Below are 20,877 nucleotides of genomic sequence, written 5' to 3'. Positions count from 1 at the left end.
ACATTCCATCCAAAAGCAACAGAATACACATTCTTCTCTAGTGCACATGGATCATTCTCCAGAATAGGTAATATCCTGGGTCACAAAGGTCTCAACCAGTACCAAACGACTGGAATAATTCCCTGCACATTTTCAGACCACAGTGCCCTGAAGCTAGAACTCAATCACTAGAGGAATGTTGTAAGGAACTCAAATATATGGAGGCTAAAGAGCATCCTACTAAAGAATGAATGGGTCAACCAGGAAATTGAAGAAGAATTGAAAAAATTTCATGGAAACAAATGAAAATAAACACAACTGGTCAAAATCTGTGGTACAGAGCAAAGGCAGTCCTGAGAGGAAAGTATATAGCAATACAAGCCTTTCTCAAGAGACAAGAAAGATCTCAAGTACACAACCTAATCCTACACCTAAAGGAGCTGGAGAAAGAACAGCAAAGAAAGCCTAAACCAAGCAGGGGAAGAGAAATAATAAAGATCAGAGCAGAAATCAATGAAATAAAAACAAACAAACAAATTAAAAAACCAGTAGAACAAATCAATGAAACTAGGAGCTGGTTCTTTAAAAGAATTAATAAGATTGATAAACCCTTGGCCAGACTTATCAAAAAGGAAAGAGAAAGTACCCAAGTAAATAAAATCATGAATGAAAGAGGAGAGATTACAATCAACACCAAAGAAATACAAACAATTATAAGAACATACTATGGGCAACAATAAGCCAGCAAGTTTGACAATCCGGAAGAAATTGATGGATTTCCAGAGACGTATAAACAACCAAAACTGAACCAGGAAGAAACAGAAAACCTGAACAGACCCATAACCAGTAAGGAGATTGAAGCAGTCATCAAAAATCTCCCAACAAAAAACAGCCCAGGGCCAGATAATTTCCCAGGGAAATTCTACCAAACATTTAAAGAATTAATACCTATTCTCCTGAAACTGTTCCAAAACATAGAAATGGAGGGAAAATGGAATGAAAACTTCCAGACTCATTTTATGAGGCCATAAAATGGCCTTGATCCCAAAACCAGACAAAGACCCCATCAAAAAGTAGAATTACAAACCAATATCATTGATGAACACGGATGTGAAAATTCTCACCAAAATACTAGCCAATAGGATCCAACAGTACATTAAAAGGATAATTCACTATGACCAAGTGGGATTTATTCCTGGGCTGCAAGGTTGGTTCAACAACTGCAAATCAGTCAGTGAGATGCAATACATTAATAAAAGAAAGAACAAGAACTATATGATACTCTCAATAGATGCTGAAAAAGCATTTGATAAAGTACAGCATCCTTTCTTGATCAAAACTCTTCAAAGTGTAGGGATAGAGGGCATATACCTCAATATCATCAAAGACATCTATGAAAAACCCACAACAGATATCATTCTCAATGGGGAAAAATGGACAGCTTTTCCCCTAAGGTCAGGAACACAGCAGGGCTGTCCACTGTCACCACTGCTAATCGACATAGTACTAGATAGAAGTCCTAGCCTCAGCAGTCAAACAAAAAGAAATGAAAGGCATCCAAATCACCAAAGAGAATTCAAAATCTCACTCTTTGCAGATGATATGATACTTTATGTGGAAAACCCAAAAGACTCTACTCCAAATCTGCTAGAACTTGTACAGGAATTCAGTAAAGTTTCAGGATATAAAATCAATGCACAGAAATCAGTTGCATATCTGTATACCAAGAGCAAGACAGAAGAAAGAGTTTAAGGAGTTGACCCCATTTACAACTGCACCCCAAACCACAAGATACCTAGGAATAAACCAAACCAAAGAGGCAAAGAATATGTACCCAGAAAACTATAAAGTACTCATGAAAGAAACTGAGGAAGATGACAAAGAAATGGAAAAATGTTCCATGCTCATGGATTGGAAGAATAAATACTGTGAAAATGTCTAAGCTACCTAAAGCAATCTACATATTTAATGCAATCCCTTTCAAAAATACAATCAATTTTTTTTCAAAGAAATGGAACAAATAATCCTAAAATTCAATATGGAATCAGAAAAGACCCCAAATAGCCAGAGGAATATTGAAAAAGAAAGCCAAAGCTGGTGGCATCACAATTCCCGACTTCAAGCTCTATTACAAAGTTACCATCATCAAGACAGTATGGTACTGTCTTGTTAATTTTAGCCATTCTGACTGGCATGAGGTGGTATCTCATTATGGTTCTGATTTGTATTTCCCTGATGCAAGTGATGTGGAGCACTCTTTCATGTGTCTGTTGGCCATCTGGATGTCCAGACACATAGATCAATGGAACAGAAGAGAGTGCCCAGAAATAGATTCTCAACTCTATTGTCAACTCATCTTCAACAAAGCAGAAAAGAACGTCCAATGGAAAAAAGACAGTCTCTGCAACAAATGGTTTTGTGAGAATTGGAAGAAGAATGCAGATGCAGAAGAATGAAACTGGACCATTTCCTCACACCATATGCACAAAAATAGACCCTAAATGGTTGAAAGACCTCAGTGTGAGACAGGAATCCATTGAAATCCTTGATGAGAACACAGGCATCAACCTCTTCGACCTCAGTTGCAGCAACTTCTTCCTAGAAACATCACCAAAGGCAAAGGAAGCAAGGGTAAGAAAGAACTATTTGGACTTCATCAAGATCAAAAGCTTTTGCACAGCAAAAGAAACAGTTAACAAAACCAAAAGACAACTGACAGAATGGGAGAAGATATTTGCAAACGACATATCAGATAAAGGGCCAGTATCCAAAATCTATAAGGAACTTCTCAAATTCAATACCCAAAAAACAAAGAATCCAATCAAGAAATGGGCAGAAGACATGAACAGATATTTCTGCAAAGAAGACATCCAGATGGGCAACAGACACATGAAAGAGTGCTCCACATCACTTGGCATCAGGGAAATACAAATCAGAACCACAATGAGATACCACCTCATGCCAGTCAGAATGGCTAAAATTAACAACTCAGGAAATGACAGATGCTGACGAGGATGCGGAGAAAGGGGAACCTACACTGTTGGTGGGAATACAAGCTGGTGCAGCCACTCTGGAAAACAGCATGGAGGTTCCTCAACAAGCTGAAAATAGAGCTACCCTACAACCCAGCAATTGCACTACTGAGTATTTACCCTAAAGATACAAATGTAGTGATCCAAAGGGGCATATGCACCCAAATGTTTATAGCAGCAATGTCCACAATAGCCAAACTATGGAAAGAACCTAGATGTCCATCAACAGATGAATGGATCAAGAAGATGTGGTATATATATACAACGGAATACTATGTAGCCATCAAAAGAAATGAAACCTTGCCATTTGCGAAGACGTGGATGGAAATAGAGGGTACTCTGCTGAGAGAAATAAGTTAATCAGAGAAAGACAATTATCTATCATATGATCTCTCTAATATGAGGAATTTGAGCGGCAGCACAGGGGGTTTGTGAGGGTAGGAAAGAAAAAAAATGAAACAAGATGGGATCAGGAGGGAGACAAACCATAAGAGACTTAATCTCACAAAACAAACTGAGGGCTGCTGGGGTGAGGGGAGGTAGGATGAGGGTGGTTGGTTTATGGACATTGGGAGGGTATGTGCTATGGTGAGTGCTGTGAAATATGTAAGCCTGATGATTCATAGACCTGTACCCCTGGAGCTAATAATACATTATATGTTAATAAAATAATTTAAAAAGAAAGAAGAAAAAGAGAGACCAGTATCACCTTGATACTAATATCAGAAAATGACAACACAGTGAAAGAAGGAAAGAAAGAACGAATGAACTAACTCAAACTGCAGGCTGATAACTAACAAACACAGATGCAAGAACTCTCAACAAAAGACTATCAAATCAAATCCAACAATACATTTAAAAAATCATTCACTGCGATCAAGTGCGATTTATTCCAGGATTGCAAGGGTGTTTCAATATCTGCAAATCAATCACCATGACACATCACATCAATAAAAGACAAAACCCATATGATCATTTTAGTAGATGGAGATAAAGCTCTGAGAGTGTACAACATAGATCCATGATAAAAACCCTCAACAAAGTAGGTTTAGAGGGAACATACATCAACGTAATAAAGTCCATACAGGAAAATCCCAAAGCTAACATAATGTCTAATGGGGGGAAAAAGAGCTTTTCCTGTAAGGTCAGGAACAAGATAAGGATGTCCACTCTCAAGTACTTTTAGCCACAGCAGAGAATGAATGACTGAATAAATGGCAACCAAACTGTAAGGAAGAAATAAAATTTTCACTATTTGCAGGTGACATAATAACATACATAGAAAACATGAAACACCACCAAAAAACTGTTAGAACTGATAGGCAAATTCAGTATAGTGGTAGGATACAAAATCAATATACAGAAATTTGTTGCACTTGTATACACCAATAATGAAGCAGCATAAAGAGAAATTAAGAAAACAAACCCATTTACAATTACACCAAAAATAATAAAGTACTGAGGAATAAATCTAAGCATAGATATGAAAGACTTATACTCTAAAAATTATAAAACATTAACAAAAGAAAGTAAAGAACACAAAGAAATGGAAAAACATTTAATGCTCATAGATTGGAAGATCTTGAAACTGTCTATACTACAGAAGCAATCTATGTATTCAATGCAATCCCTATCAAAATATGAATAGCTTTTTTCACAGAACTAGAGCAAACAATCCTAAAATTTATATGTAACCATTGAAGACCCTGAATAACCAAAGCAGTCTTGAAAAAGAAAAACACACTGGACATATTTCAACTCCAGACTTCAAGTTATATTACAAAGCAGTAGTAATCAAAATAGTATGTATTGGCACAAAAACAGAAACATAGATCAATAAAACAGAATAGAAAACCCAAAAATACATAGACAGTTACAGGTTAATTTTCAACGAAGTAAGCAAGGATATGCAATGAGTAGAAGTCTCTTTAAAAAATGGTGTTGGAGGGGCCCCTGGGTGGCTCAGTGGGTTAAAGCCTCTGCCTTCGGCTTAGGTCATGATCCCAGGGTCCTGGGATCGAGCCCCGCATCAGGCTCTCTGCTCAGCGGGGAGCCTGTATCCTCGTCTCTCTCTCTCTGCCTGCCTCTCTGCCTACTTGTGATCTCTGTCAAATAAATAAATGAAATCTTTAAAAAAAGAAAAATATTTAAATAAAAAAACACAAATGGTGTTGGGAAAACTGGACAGCAACATGCAAAAGAATTCAACTGGACCACTTTCTTACATCAGACACAAAAATAAATTTAAAATGGACTAAAGACCTAAATGTGAGACCTGAAACCATATAAATCCTAGAATAGAACATGGGCAGTAACCTCTCCAACATCAGTCATGGCCACTATTTTTTCTAGATATGTCTCCTGAGGCAAGGGAAACAAAAGCAAAAAAAAAAAAAAACTATTGGGACTACATCAAAAGAAAAGGCTTCTGCACAATAAAGAAAACAATAAACAAAATAAAAGGTAAACTACAGAATAGGAGAAGGTATCTGCAAATTTCAAATCCAATAAAGGGTTAGTATCCAAAATAAAGAACTTCTACAACTCAACTCCTGAAATACAAATAACACCAATTTAAAAATGGGCAGAAGACCTGAAAAGACATTTTTCCAAAGACTTACAGATGCCCAACAGATACATGAACGAATGCTCAACATCATTTATCACTAGGGAAATGCAAATCAAAACTTCAGTGAGATACTACCTCACACCAGTCAGAATGGCTAAAATCACAAGAAACACCAAGATACAAGAAACATAAGAAACAACTGGTGTTGGCAAGGATGTGGAGAAAAGGGAACCCTTGTGTACTGCTGGCAGTAATGCCATGTGATGCAGTCAAAGAAAAAAACAGTATGGAGGTTCTTGAAAAGTTAAAAATCGTATTTAACCTTGGGACACCTGGGTGGCTCAGTGGGTTAAAGCCTCTGCCTCAGCTCAGGTCATGATCTTAGGGTCCTGGGATTGAGCCCCCGTATCAGGCTCTCTGCTCGGCAGAGAGCCTGCTTTCCCCTCTCTTTGCGTGTCTCTCTGCCTACTTGTGATCTCTGCCTGTCAAGTAAATAATAAATAAAATCTAAAAAAAAAAAATAGTATTTAACCAAAGAATACAAGAATACTAATCCAAAAAGATACATGCACTCCCATGTTTATAGCAGCATTATTTACAATAGCCAAATTACAGACACAGCCCAAGTGTCCAATGACTGAAGAATGAATAAAGATGAGGTATATATCTGCACATGCTATGGAATTATTATTCAGCCATAAAAAAAAATGAAATATTGCCGTTTACTACAACATGGGTGGAGCTATAGAGAATGCTAAATGAAGTAAGTTAATCAGAGAGAGATTTCACACATATGGAGAATTTAAGAAACAGAAAAAATGAGCAAAGGGGGAAAAAAAGAGAGACAAATCAAGAAACAGACTCTTAATTACAGAGAACAATCTGATGGTTACCAGTGGGCAGGAGGGTGGGTGGGTGAGTTAAATAGGTGATGAGGATTAAGGAGTGTACTTCTTGTGATGAGCACTGGGTGATGTACAGAACTACTGAATGACGATATGGTACACCTTAAACTAATATAACAGTGGACATTAACTGGAATTTTAAAACTTGAAAAAATGTCTTTAGTTTTAATTGCTACAAATGAAACATAAATTTTATTAACAGTAAGACTCAATTATCTCAAAAAGTTACAACTGTTATTGCATTTACACAACATTCTCAAAGTAACTAAATTATAGACATGTAGAACAGTTTAGTGGTTGCCAGGGCTTAGTAACTGGGATCTAGGTGGAAGATCTGTGACTATCAAAAATGTAGTATAACAAATCCTATGGTGAAAACACAGTTATGTATCTCGACTATAAAGGTGGTTACATGAATCTACACACAGATACAACCGCATAGAATGCACACATGCACACAAATTAGTGTATGTAAAACTGGTAAAATCTTAGTAAGGCTATTAGCTATCTATTTCTTGGTTGTGATGTTATACTGTAATTATACAAGATACAGCTACCATTGCGTGAAACTGTGTGAAGGTGTATAAGGAGCCACTGTATACTATTACTAGCAATTACATATGAATCTAAAATTTCAAAATAAAAATGTAAAAAAAATAAGGTTTGTGACTTAAATGCCAAATATTGTACCATGTAAAACAGAACTGGCCTAGGAGTGAGAAAACTTTGCTGCTTCTTTTGGCTCTAAGTTACTCAAGCTTTCTGACTCTCATCTATAAAAAAGGGACAATCTCACAATACTATTGAAAAGACAATATGAAGAATGTATTTCTAAGGACTGTGAAAACACAGGTAAAATAAGTGATATTACTTTTAGAATTTTGAATAATAGCATTAGCCATCTACTGAATGTTTTTATGTACTAAACATTATTGCAAAGTCCTTTGATAATTCCAATTTTCTAATAACCTAATCTTAGTAACCCTACCTCCCTGTATGGATGTCTTTGTCCATATAACTATTATTATTTTACAGAGAACACTTAAAAATTCAGGGGCACCTGGGTGGCTCAGTCGGTTAAGCCTCTGCCTTTGGCTCAGGTCATGGTTCGGTCCCAGGGTCCTGGGATGGAGCCCTACGTCGGGCTCTCTGCTCAGCAGGAAGCTTGCTTCACTGCCTCCCCCCCAACTCGCCCCCGCCTCTCTGCCCACTTGTGGACTCTGTCAAATAAATAAATAAAATCTTTTTTAAAAAATTGAGAACAGTTAAGTAACTTAAAAAAGGTCACTCAATAGGTGATTATTATTTAATCTTTATGATATGTCAGACACATATTTAATATTGTATCATTTCATTTCCATTTTATTTAACAGGATCTTAACCAAGATTGTATACTCATCTATTAAAAGGTAGACCTGAATTTTGAATCCTAGTCTGTTATATAAATTATTATACTACTTATGTACTTAGGGATAGTTTATAAGGTTGGCATATAACATAACGTTTATAAAACCATTTTCTTGATAAGTCTAGAAAGGCTGTTACTTGAAAAAATTTCTTTTTTAAGGTCTATATTAAAAAACTCTGTTCCAGAAATTCCTTCTACTCTTTTGTTTTACTTCTTAAAAAGGGAATTTTTAATTAAGCTTATTATTGATTTCCTTTACTACTTTACTACCCTGGAAAGACCTTTAAAAAAAATCCCACTACTGGGCGCCTGGGTGGCTCAGTGGTTTAAGCTGCTGCCTTCGGCTCAGGTCATGATCTCAGGGTCCTGGGATCGGGTCCCGCATCGGGCTCTCTGCTCGGCAGAGAGCCTGCTTCCCTCTCTCTCTCTCTGCCTGTCTCTCCATCTACTTGTGATTTCTCTCTGTCAAATAAATAAATAAAATCTTTAAAAAAAAAAATCCCACTACTACGTATTTATCTAAAGGATAAAAAAAGTTGTGATCTGAAGGGGCATATGCACCCTAAGGTTTATAGCAGCAATGTCCACAATAGTTCATGGATGAACTTTATTTTCCTCTAAACCATATACTGCGTATCTGTTAATGGCTTATCATCCTCCCTGTCACTCAAGATTTAATCTTTAGATTTTTCAATCTTCTTTCTTACAGTGGTCAGCAGATCAGTGTGTTCTTAAACTTAGGTCTTAAATTAAAAGATTAAATAACCTAAATCAAAATCAAGAGTAAGGGTTGTTAAAAATGCAGATTCATTTGCTTCACCCTGGATTAGCTAGGATTTCACACAAGATTCCTGCAACCCACCTTTTAAACAAACACATCTAAGTCTTAGGCACACTATGTTTGGGAACTAGTGCATTATACCAAGTGTCATCTAATTTAGTAGCTTGGTCAACCTTTTCAATGTTTCTCATTTGGTTCTCTCCTTTTCTATGGACTTAACCCTAGTTTAGGGCTGTTTAATCTCTTAGCTGGACATCTGTAATAGTACTTCCTTGCCTCTAGGATGTTTTCCACTCTAATTCATCCTACACACTGGAGTATTATTAATCTTACTAAGTCACAGCTCTGCTTATTTAATGTGACAAGAATTTATTGAGAGCATACTACATACTAGGTGCTCTAGGGCAGGAGGCTCCAAATCGGGCTGATAATCACAGTCATTAAGTGAGAAGCCTTTTCTAAATAGATTCTCTATCACCATTCCAGGCTTATTAAATTAAAATCTCTAGAAATAGAGTTAAATAAATTTTTTTTTAAAGATTTTATTTATTTATTTGACAGAGAGGGAGATCACAAGTAGGCAGAGAGGCAGGCACAGAGAGGGAGGGAAGCAGACTCCCTGTTGAGCAGAGAGCCCAATGCAGGGTTAGATCCCAGGACCCTGGGACCATGACTTGAGCTGAAGGCAGATGCTTAACCGACGAGCCACCCAGGTGCCCCAAGAATCTCTAGGAAGAGATTTCAGAAGGTTTTTTTTTTTTTTTTTTTTTTTTTTTAAGTTCCCCAGGTGGGGCACCCATGTGGATCAGTGGGATAAAGCCTCTGCCTTCGGCTCAGGTCATTGTCCCAGGGTCCTAGGATCAAGGCCCGAATCGGGCTCTCTGCTCAGCAGGGAACCTGCTTCCCACCCCCCCCTCCACCTTTCCGCCTACTTGTGATCTGTCAAATAAATAAATAAAATTTTAAAAAATAAAATAAAATTCCCCAGGTGACTCTAATACTTTGGGGGAACACTAGATTGGAGCATATAAAGACTAAGACAAACTTGTGTGTTTCAGAGTGTATTGGAAAAGATGTGAATATATATAAATAGCTACCATATAACACATTGACTAATGCTACATTAGAAGTACCAGGTGCCATAGGAAAGATTAATTCTAACTTTGTTAAATACCTTTGGTAAATACCCAGCTGGAAAAAATCTTTTCCTCCTCTAATTTCCCACAGAACTTTATCTATAATTCTCTTAAAGTGTCAATTTTATCTTGCACTATAATTACCTTTATGTCTCATGTTTTCCACAGTTGTACTTCAGCGCAAAGCCTTGACCTTATGAGGGCAAATAATCTGACAAGGAATTTTTTGAGTTCTAGTTTATTTACAGGATAAAGCTGTACTAAAACAAAACTAAATTACACATACTTATGCATTTAACAAAGTATCTCAAAAATAGGATGTCTCTGTAACTCTTGGATATATGAGGCCACATTTGTGGATTTTAAGCACAGCACAGCACAACACTCAGTCAAGTTCCTTCACAACTGCAGGTACTCAATACAAAGTTATGTGTGAACTATCGCCATGCAGCAGTGATAATAACGACCCTCTGGGGGCGCCTGGGTGGCTCAGTGGGTTAAAGCCTCTGCCTTCAGCTCAGGTCATGATCCCAGGGTCCTGGGATTGAGCCCCGCATTGGGCTCTCTGCTCAGCGGGAGCCTACTTCCCCCTCTCTCTTTGCTTGCCTCTCTGCCTATTGGTGATTTCTGTCTGTCAAATAAATAAATAAAATCTTTAAAAAAAAAAAATAACGACCCTCCGTCCGGTTGGGTTTCAAAAAAGCGAGGGGCTTTATTTCATATGGCCATCGCTTATATAGGGGAGCTAAGCCAATCAGCATAGACAGCGATATGCATCCACCAATCTTAAGCTTGTTACCAAGTACCCACAGCATAGCAATAGTTCAACAGCCAATAGGTAGTACTTCCTGTTTATGATCAGTCACTCTAGACACACCTTCTGGCAAATCGCCAGGTGCCATTTTGCAAAGCTCTGCAGTTGATCTCCGGGCCCCTGGAGCATCCGCCCTCAACAGTTCCCCCTTTTTGTTTTATGGTAGAAGGAAAGACTCAGCAGGGATCGTGCCTGTCTTAGGTTGTCGCAAGACCAAGAATACCCTTACCTGTCATTGGATCATGATGCTTATAGGATCATGTCCTGTCTTAGGTTGGTATATTCCGCCTACGATCTTACCCGTCTTTGACTACCGATCCAGCATACTGAGCCATACCTGGGGCGACTGTCCGGACTCGATGGATAACAGAGCTTGTTTGATGGCAATGGTGTCTCTTACGAATCCTCATCATGGGACAAATGCACCATAAGCAACACACCACAGCGAATATCAGCAATCCACCCATGGATATGAACCCAAACCATTGCTTCCCCCATCCTACAACATTTTTCATAAGGGTAACAAATTGAGATACTGAAGCTACTTCTACCTTACTGGCATTAACGTTAACAATATTAGCACGAAGCTGTATTGTCAGATTCTCGAATCTGGCACTCCAGTTGCCTGTAAGCATCTTGGATAGTTCCCTGGAATAATTAGCTGCTCGAGTGAGGTCATCATATGCAACTGGAGTAATGCAGAGTCCAGTATCTGAGCGAAGGCATCCTACAGTCAGTAGTTGTATTAGAATGTCCATTTGTTCTTGTAGCAAGTCAATCCGCTGATTAGCAAAAAGAATACCTGCAGCGAGATGATCATTAATTTCACTCTGGGTTTGTAGAGCTTCTGCGGTATTCATAGACAGTTGATTAATCTTCTTGGCTGCAGGAATAGCAACGGCAAGTGCAGTAGTAGTGGCAGCGGTGGCAGCAGCAGAGACGGCAACAGCTGTCACCACTGCAGCAGTGATACCAAAGTCTCTTTTATGTCTCAGCAAAACTGGAAGGTCTCCCTCTGGGACAGAGAAGGGCATAGGCAAAAACACTGAAATACGCATTATCATAGCAAATGAAAAGCCTGTAGCATTCCAACATTGTGTAAGGAAGCAAGTGTTCAATGTACAGTTCAACTTATTAGAAATGGTTGTACTGAGAGGGAGGAGTCAAGATGGCGGAGAAGTAGCAGGCTGAGACTACTTCAGCTAGCCAGAGATCAGCTAGATAGCTTATCTAAAGATTGCAAACACCTGAAAATCCATCGGCAGATCGAAGAGAAGAACAGCAATTCTGGAAACAGAAAAACAACCACTTTCTGAAAGGTAGGACCGGCGGAGAAGTGAATCCAAAGCGACAGGAAGATAGACCCCGGGGGGGAGGGGTCGGCTCCCGGCAAGCGGTGGAGCAACCGCGCACAAAATCAGGACTTTTAAAAGTCAGTTCCACTGAGGGACATCGCTCCAGAGGCTACCAGGGGCAAAGCCCACACGGGGTCAGCATGGCCTCAGGTCCCGCAGGGTCACAGAAGGATTGGGGGTGTCTGAGTGTCGCAGAGCTTGCGGGTATTGGAATGGGAAAGCTGGCTACAGAGACAGAGCCGACAGTAAGCTCGCAGCTCGGGGTGACCTTGAACTGGTCACAGGCTCAGTGAGCTTGGAGCGCGGCCGGAGGTCAGGCAGAAGGGAGTAACTGGGTGCTGTTCTCTGAGGGCGCACTGAGGAGTGGGGCCCTGGGCTCTCGGCTCCTCCGGGCTGGAGACCAGGAGGCCGCCATTTGTATTCCCATCCTCCGGAACTCTACGGAAAGCGCTCAGGGAACAAAAGCTCCTGAAAGCAAACCCCAGGGGATTACTCACCCCGGCCCTGGGTAAGGGCGGTGTAATTCCGCCTGGGGTAGACACTTGAGAATCACTACAACAGGCCCCTCCCCCAGAAGATCAACAAGAAATCCAGCCGAGACCAAGTTCACCTACCAAGGAGTGCAGTTTCAATACCAAGGAGAGCAGCAGAATTCCAGAGGAGGAGAAAGCCAAGCACGGAACTCATGGCTTTTTCTCAGTGATTTTTTTAGTCTTGCAGTTAATTTAATTTTTTTCTTTTTCATTTTTTGTTTTTTTTTCTTGCCTTTGGGTAAAATTTTTTTTTAACTGTTACCTTTTTCTTTTTTTAATGATTTTTTACTAGTTTATCTAATATATATATTTTTTCTTTTTTATATTTTTCTTAGGTGTTTTCTTTTTTTTAAAATTCTTTTCTTTTTTCTTTTTTTTTCCTTTCTTCCTTTTTGAACCTCTTTTTATCCCCTTTCTCCCCCCTCACGATTTGGGATCTCTTCTAATTTGGTTAAAGCATATTTTCCTGGGGTTGTTGCCACCCTTTTAGTATTTTACTTGCCCCTTCATATACTCTTATCTGGACAAAATGACAAGACGGAAAAATTCAACACAAAAAAAAGAACAAGAGGCAGTACCGAAGGCTAGGGACCTAATCAATACAGACATTGGTAATATGTCAGATCTAGAGTTCAGTATGACAATTCTCCAGGTTCTAGCCGGGCTCGAAAAAGGCATGGAAGATATTAGAGAAACCCTCTCGAGAGATATAAAAGCCCTTTCTGGAGAAATAAAAGAACTCAAATCTAACGAAGTTGAAATCAAAAAGGCTATTAATGAGGTTCAATAAAAAATGGAAGCTCTCACTGCTAGGATAAATGAGGCAGAAGAAAGAATTAGTGATATAGAAGACCAAATGACAGAGAATAAAGAAGCTGAGCAAAAGACGGACAAACAGCTACTGGACCAAGAGGGGAGATTCGAGAGATAAGTGACACCATAAGACGAAACAACATTAGAATAATTGGGATTCCAGAAGAAGAAGAAAGAGAGAGGGGAGCAGAAGGTATACTGGAGAGAATTATTGGGGAGAATTTCCCCAATATGGCAAAGGGAATGAGCATCAATTCAGGAGGGTCAGAGAATGCCCCTCAAAATCAATAAGAATAGGCCCACACCCCGTCACCTAATAGTAAAATTTACAAGTCTCAGTGACAAAGAGAAAATCCTGAAAGCAGCCCGGGAAAAGAAGTCTGTAGCATACAATGGTAAAAATATTAGATTGGCAGCTGACTTATCCACAGAGACCTGGCAGGCCAGAAAGAGCTGGCATGATATTTACAGAGCACTAAACGAGAAAAACATGCAGCCAAGAATACTATATCCAGCTAGGCTATCATTGAAAATAGAAGGAGAGATTAAAAGCTTCCAGGACAAACAAAAACTGAAAGAATTTGCAAACACCAAACCAGCTCTACAGGAAATCTTGAAAGGGGTCCTCTAAGCAAAGAGAGAGCCTACAAGTGGTAGATCAGAAAGGAACAGAGACCATATACAGTAACAGTCACCTTACAGGCAATACAATGGCCCTAAATTCCGATCTCTCAATAGTTACCCTGAATGTTAATGGGCTAAATGCCCCTGCCAAAAGACACAGGGTATCAGAATGGATAAAAAAACAAAACCCATCTATATGTTGCCTCCAAGAAACTCATTTTAAGCCCAAAGACACCTCCAGATTTAAAGTGAGGGGGTGGAAAAGAATTTACCATGCTAATGGACATCAGAAGAAAGCAGGAGTGGCAATCCTTATATCAGATCAATTAGATTTTAAGCCAAAGACTATAATAAGAGATGAGGAAGGACACTATATCATACTCAAAGGGTCTGTCCAACAAGAAGATTTAACAATTTTAAATATCTATGCCCCCAACGTGGGAGCAGCCAACTATATAAACCAATTAATAACAAAATCAAAGAAACACATCAACAATAAAACAATAATAGTAGGGGACTTTAACACTCCCCTCCCTGAAATGGACAGATCATCCAAGCAAAAGATCAGCAAGGAAATAAAGGCCTTAAACGACACACTGGACCAGATGGACATCACAGATCTATTCAGAACATTTCATCCCAAAGCAAGAGAGTACACATTCTTCTCTAGTACACATGGAACATTCTCCAGAATAGATCACATCCTCGGTCCTAAATCAGGACTCAACCAGTATCAAAAGATTGGGATCATTCCCTGCATATTTTCAGACCACAATGCTCTAAAGCTAGAACTCAACCACAAAAGGAAGTTTGGAAAGAACTCAAACACATGGAGACTAAATAGCATCCTTCTAAAGAATGAATGGGCCAACTGGGAAATTAAAGAAGAATTGAAAAAAAAATCATGGAAACAAATGATAATGAAAATACAACAGTTCAAAATCTGTGGGACACGACAAAGGCAGTCCTGAGAGGAAAATATATAGCGGTACAAGCCTTTCTCAAGAAACAAGAAAGGTCTCAGGTACACAACCTAACCCTACACCTAAAGGAGCTGGAGAAAGAACAAAAAAGAAACCCTAAGCCCAGCAGGAGAAGAGAAATCATAAAGATCAGAGCAGAAATCACTGAAATAGAAACCAAAAAAACAATAGAACAAATCAACGAAACTAGGAGCTGGTTCTTTGAAAGAATTAACAAAATTGATAAACCCCTGGCCCGACTTATCAAAAAGAAAAGAGAAAGGACCCAAATAAATAAAATCATGAATGAAAGAGGAGAGATCACAACTAACACCAAAGAAATACAAACTATTATAAGAACATACTATGAGCAACTCTACGCCAATAAATTTGACAATCTGGAAGAAATGGATGCATTCCTAGAAACATATAAACTACCACAACTGAACCAGGAAGAAATAGAAAGCCTGAACAGACCCATAACCAGTAAGGAGATTGAAACAGTCATTAAAAATCTCCAAACAAACAAAAGCCCAGGGCCAGACGGCTTCCCGGGGGAATTCTACCAAACATTTAAAGAAGAACTAATTCCTATTCTCCTGTAACTGTTCCAAAACATAGAAATGGAAGGAAAACTTCCAAACTCATTTTATGAGGCCAGCATCACCTTGATCCCAAAACCAGACAAGGATCCCATCAAAAAAGAGAGCTATAGACCAATATCCTTGATGAACACAGATGTGAAAATACTCAACAAAATACTAGCCAATAGGATTCAACAGTACATTAAAAGGATTATTCACCACGACCAAGTGGGATTTATTCCAGGGCTGCAAGGTTGGTTCAACATCCGCAAATCAGTCAATGTGATACAACACATCAATAAAAGAAAGAACAAGAACCATATGATACTCTCAATAGATGCTGAAAAAGCATTTGACAAAGTACAGCATCCCTTCCTGATCAAAACTCTTCAAAGTGTAGGGATAGAGGGCACATACCTCAATATCATCAAAGCCATCTATGAAAAACCCACTGCAAATATCATTCTCAATGGAGAAAAACTGAAAGCTTTTCCGCTAAGGTCAGGAACACGGCAGGGATGTCCATTATCACCACTGCTAGTCAACATAGTACTAGAGGTCCTAGCCTCAGCAATCAGACAACAAAAGGAAATCCAAATCGGCAAAGAAGAAGTCAAATTATCACTCTTCGCAGATGATATGATACTATATGTGGAAAACCCAAAAGACTCCACTCCAAAAACTGCTAGAACTTATACAGGAATTCAGTAAAGTGTCAGGATATAAAATCAATGCACAGAAATCAGTTGCATTTCTCTACACCAACAGCAAGACAGAAGAAAGAGAAATTAAGGAGTCAATCCCATTTACAATTGCACCCAAAACCATAAGATACCTAGGAATAAACCTAACCAAAGAGGCAAAGAATCTATACTCAGAAAACTATAAAGTACTCCTGAAAGAAATTGAGGAAGACACAAAGAAATGGAAAAATGTTCCATGCTCCTGGATTGGAAGAATAAATATTGTGAAAATGTCTATGCTACCTAAAGCAATCTACACATTTAATGCAATTCCTATCAAAGTACCATCCATCTTTTTCAAAGAAATGGAACAAATAATTCTAAAATTTATATGGAACCAGAAAAGACCTCGAATATCCAAAGGGATATTGAAAAAGACAGCCAACGTTGGTGGCATCACAATTCCAGACTTCAAGCTCTATTACAAAGCTGTCATCATCAAGACAGCATGGTACTGGCACAAAAACAGACACATAGATCAATGGAACAGAGTAGAGAGCCCAGAAATAGACCCTCAACTCTATGGTCAACTAATCTTCGACAAAGCAGGAAAGAATGTCCAATGGAAAAAAGACAGCCTTTTCAATAAATGGTGCTGGGAAAATTGGACAGCCACATGCAGAAAAATGAAATTGGACCATTTCCTTACACCACACACAAAAATAGACTCAAAATGGATGAAGGACCTCAATGTGAGAAAGGAATCCATCAAAATCCTTGAGGAGAACACAGGCAGCAACCTCTTCGACCTCAGCCGCAGCAACATCTTCCTAGGAACAACTAAAAAGGCAAGGGAAGCAAGGGCAAAAATGAACTATTGGGATTTCATCAAGATCAAAAGCTTTTGCACAGCAAAGGAAACAGTTAACAAAATCAAAAGACAACTGACAGAATGGGAGAAGATATTTGCAAACAACATATCAGATAAAGGACTAGTGTCCAGAATCTATAAAGAACTTAGCAAACTCAACACCCAAAGAACAAATAATCCAATCAAGAAATGGGCAGAGGACATGAACAGACATTTCTGCAAAGAAGACATCCAGATGGCCAACAGACACATGAAAAAGTGCTCCATATCACTTGGCATCAGGGAAATACAAATCAAAACCACAATGAGATATCACCTCACACCAGTCAGAATGGCTAAAATCAACAAGTCAGGAAATGACAGATGCTGGCGAGGATGCGGAGAAAGGGGAACTCTCCTACACTGTTGGTGGGAATGCAAGCTGGTGCACCCACTCTGGAAAACAGCATGGTGGTTCCTCTAAATGTTGAAAATAGAATTGCCCTATGACCCAGCAATTGCACTATTGGGTATTTACCCTAAAGATACAAACGTAGTGATCCAAAGGGGCACGTGCACCTGAATGTTTATAGCAGCAATGTCCACAATAGCCAAACTATGGAAAGAACCTAGATGTCCATCAACAGATGAATGGATCAAGAAGATGTGGTATATATACACAATGGAATACTATGCAGCCATCAAAAGAAATGAAATCTTGCCATTTGCGACAACATGGATGGAACTAGAGCGTATCATGCTTAGCGAAATAAGTCAAGCAGAGAAAGACAACTATCATATGATCTCCCTGATATGAGGAAGTGGTGATGCAACATGGGGGCTTAAGTGGGTACGAGAAGAATAAATGAAACAAGATGGGATTGGGAGGGAGACAAACCATAAGTGACTCTTAATCTCACAAAACAAACTGAGGGTTGCTGGGGGGAGGGGGTTTGGGAGAAGGGGGTGGGACTATGGACATTGGGGAGGGTATGTGCTTTGGTGAGTGCTGTGAAGTGTGTATACCTGGTGATTCACAGACCTGTACCCCTGGGGATAAAAATATATGTTTATAAAAGATAAAATTAAAAAAAAAAAAGAAGTGGTTGTACTGTTACTGACAAGAAACATAAAAGGGGGGCGAATACAAACAGGAGTAGGCAAAAACGTGATATTTTTAGAAAAAGTTTGCACTTCAACACTCGTTTCAAATGTTTGGGAAAAGTTGTGCTTTTAAGAGGAGTTACATAATAAATTAGTAGTTAAGAGTGCGGGGTAAGTAGCAGAGGAAGACCTTAAAGGGAGTGGATAGGGCCAGGCTTTAACAATGGCCCAAAGGGTCTGTCCTGATGTCATGGTCAGGAGTGCATAGATCATCATCATCCAGATTATCGTCACAATGGCTGTCATCCTTTTGGGCTTCTGCCTGTTTTGGTGCCGAGTGTAAGACTGGCTTGACTAGCCGTTCAGGGCCCCAAATAGGGGATGGAGCATTCTCTGGAAAGACACAAACAGAGCCTCGGCTCCAGATTAGCACTTGGTCTGGGCCCTTCCATTGACCTGACAGAAGGTCCCTCCAAAGAACCTTAGGTTGAGAATTGCCTAGTGTGCACCAATGTCTTTCGGTGGCAGTACACTGGTTTTTATCCACATTCAAGAAATTTAAAATGTAGAGGAGAGTGGATAGTTTGTCTCTTGGGGATCGGAATGTATCTCCTATTCCCCCTTTTTGTTTAAATAAGGTATTTTTAATAGTTACGTGGGCACGTTCCACTATGCTTTGACCCTGGGGATTGTAGGGGATACCAGTGACATGAGCATTCCAAATGTAGCACAAAATTGTTTAAATGTAGTAGAGGTATATCCAGGGCCATTTTCTGTTTTTAATTGTTTTGGTATCCCTAGAACAGAGAACGAATGCAAACAATGTGCGATAACATCTTTAGTTTTTTCTCCAGAATGCAAGGAGGCCGTAATAAATCCAGAGAAAGTGTCAATGGAAACATGAATGTATTTTAAGAATCCAAATTCAGGCATATATGTTACGTCCATTTGCCATATGTGATTAGGGAGTAACTCCTTTGGATTGACTCCCAAAGAAGGTTGAGGGAGTAAGGAGACACAGCGTTCACAGGATTTAACTATATCGTGAGCTACAGCTTTAGTTAAGTTTGAATTTTAATTTTAAGATAGAAGCATTCACATGGAATTTCTCATGAAAGGTTTTTGCTGATTCTATAGAGTTAAATATATGTGGATCTTTAGTAGCAGAATCGACCAGGGCATTTCCCAACGAGAGGGGCCCAGGTAAGTTAGAATGTGCTCTTAAATGCCCTATAAAAAAAGGATGCTTTCTGTTCCAAATAAGAACTTGTAATGCTCTTAAGTAGGTATGTACAGAAGAGCTAGTAGATATAGTTCCTGCTGTTTCTAACAGAGATAGTGCATATACTACATATTTACTATCAGAAAATAAATTGAAGGGGCAAAAGGAGAATGCCTTGAAGACCTCAGTGACTGCTAATAATTCCACATGTTGAGCAGAGGTAGTGGGAAACAAAAATGTATTAATTTTCCCATCTGCCATAAAGGCGCCAGTTCCATTATTGGAACCATCAGAAAACACCACAGGGGTGTTATCAATAGGTTTTTGGCTGGTTATCCTTGGGAAAATTATGGGATGTTCTTTCCAGAATTGTAATAAAGGGTGGGAGGGATAATGATTGTCAAATTTAGCAGTAGTACTAGTCATGATAATGGCCCAATTAGAGGAGGAGTTACTCAAGAATTGAAGTTGGGCAGGGGCGTAGGGTGTGATGATCAACGCGGGTGACGTCCCAAAGGAAATGGTGGCTATTTTGATGGCTTTCAGAATTAGTTCAGCTATGGCCTCTGGGTAGCTACTCAAAACCTTAGCTGGGGAGTGAGCACCTGGATAACTTTTGACAATTGACCCTGTAAATCACCTGTGCCTTGTATGGTTTTCCACGCCCTAGTGGCAGCAGTAGCAATTTGCAAATACACTGCAGGTGGAAAATTGATCTGATTTTGATTTCCTGAGAACTGTCCTGTACCAGTCAGCATTTCTAAATTCCAAGCTCCATTCCCAGCTCCCGCATTACGGCGAGCAGTTTCCGTATAATCATCCTGATTTGCTATTTTCCACATAAGATATTGCCCTCTAGACAAGCAAGCTCGCGCTAGATTACTCCAGTCTAAAGGTGTTAGGTTTTGTTCTGCAAGAGTCTTGAGTAAGGTAATAGTATAAGCAGCCTAAGGGCCATAAGACATGACTGCCTCTTTTAGCTGTTTTACTTGTTTAATATCTAATGGCTGATGCATGCGATTCCCTTGCTGATCTTGAAAGACTGGTAGGGCTAAGCCTAACTGTTGTCCTATTGAATTCCAATCAGTGACGTCATGTCTATCGTGCCAGCAGGCTCCTGGGCGGCTACAATTTATTCAGGATTATAAGGTGGGGGAGCTGAAGGCTGCAATGCTCACAAGATAAGTTGCTTAATTTTTTTGCTAATTCATCCCCTGAAAGCTCTTCTTCCTCTTCTGAAGAGGCCCCTATAGTTGAGGCCTTCGATTGTTCCTCTTTTACTTCCTCCAAGGCCTGTTCCCCTGCTTGTAGGCTTTCTTTTATAATCTCAGGGGGTTTGGGGCTAAGCAAACAGGATCGTATGAGAGCCCATATAGCGAGTATGCCAGATGGAAGGGGTTTCTCTTTCTCAACCTTCCTAAGATCCTCCCCTAAATGTTCCCATTGTGGAATGTTTAATAATCCTTCATCTAGGAACCAAGGGCTGACTCCTTCTACGGTGCGCAAGAACGCCAGAGCAGTTT

Source organism: Mustela lutreola, chromosome 16 (genome assembly GCF_030435805.1).
Source record: "Mustela lutreola isolate mMusLut2 chromosome 16, mMusLut2.pri, whole genome shotgun sequence".
Classification (NCBI taxonomy): domain Eukaryota; kingdom Metazoa; phylum Chordata; class Mammalia; order Carnivora; family Mustelidae; genus Mustela; species Mustela lutreola.
Note: the sequence above shows the minus strand (reverse complement) of the source record.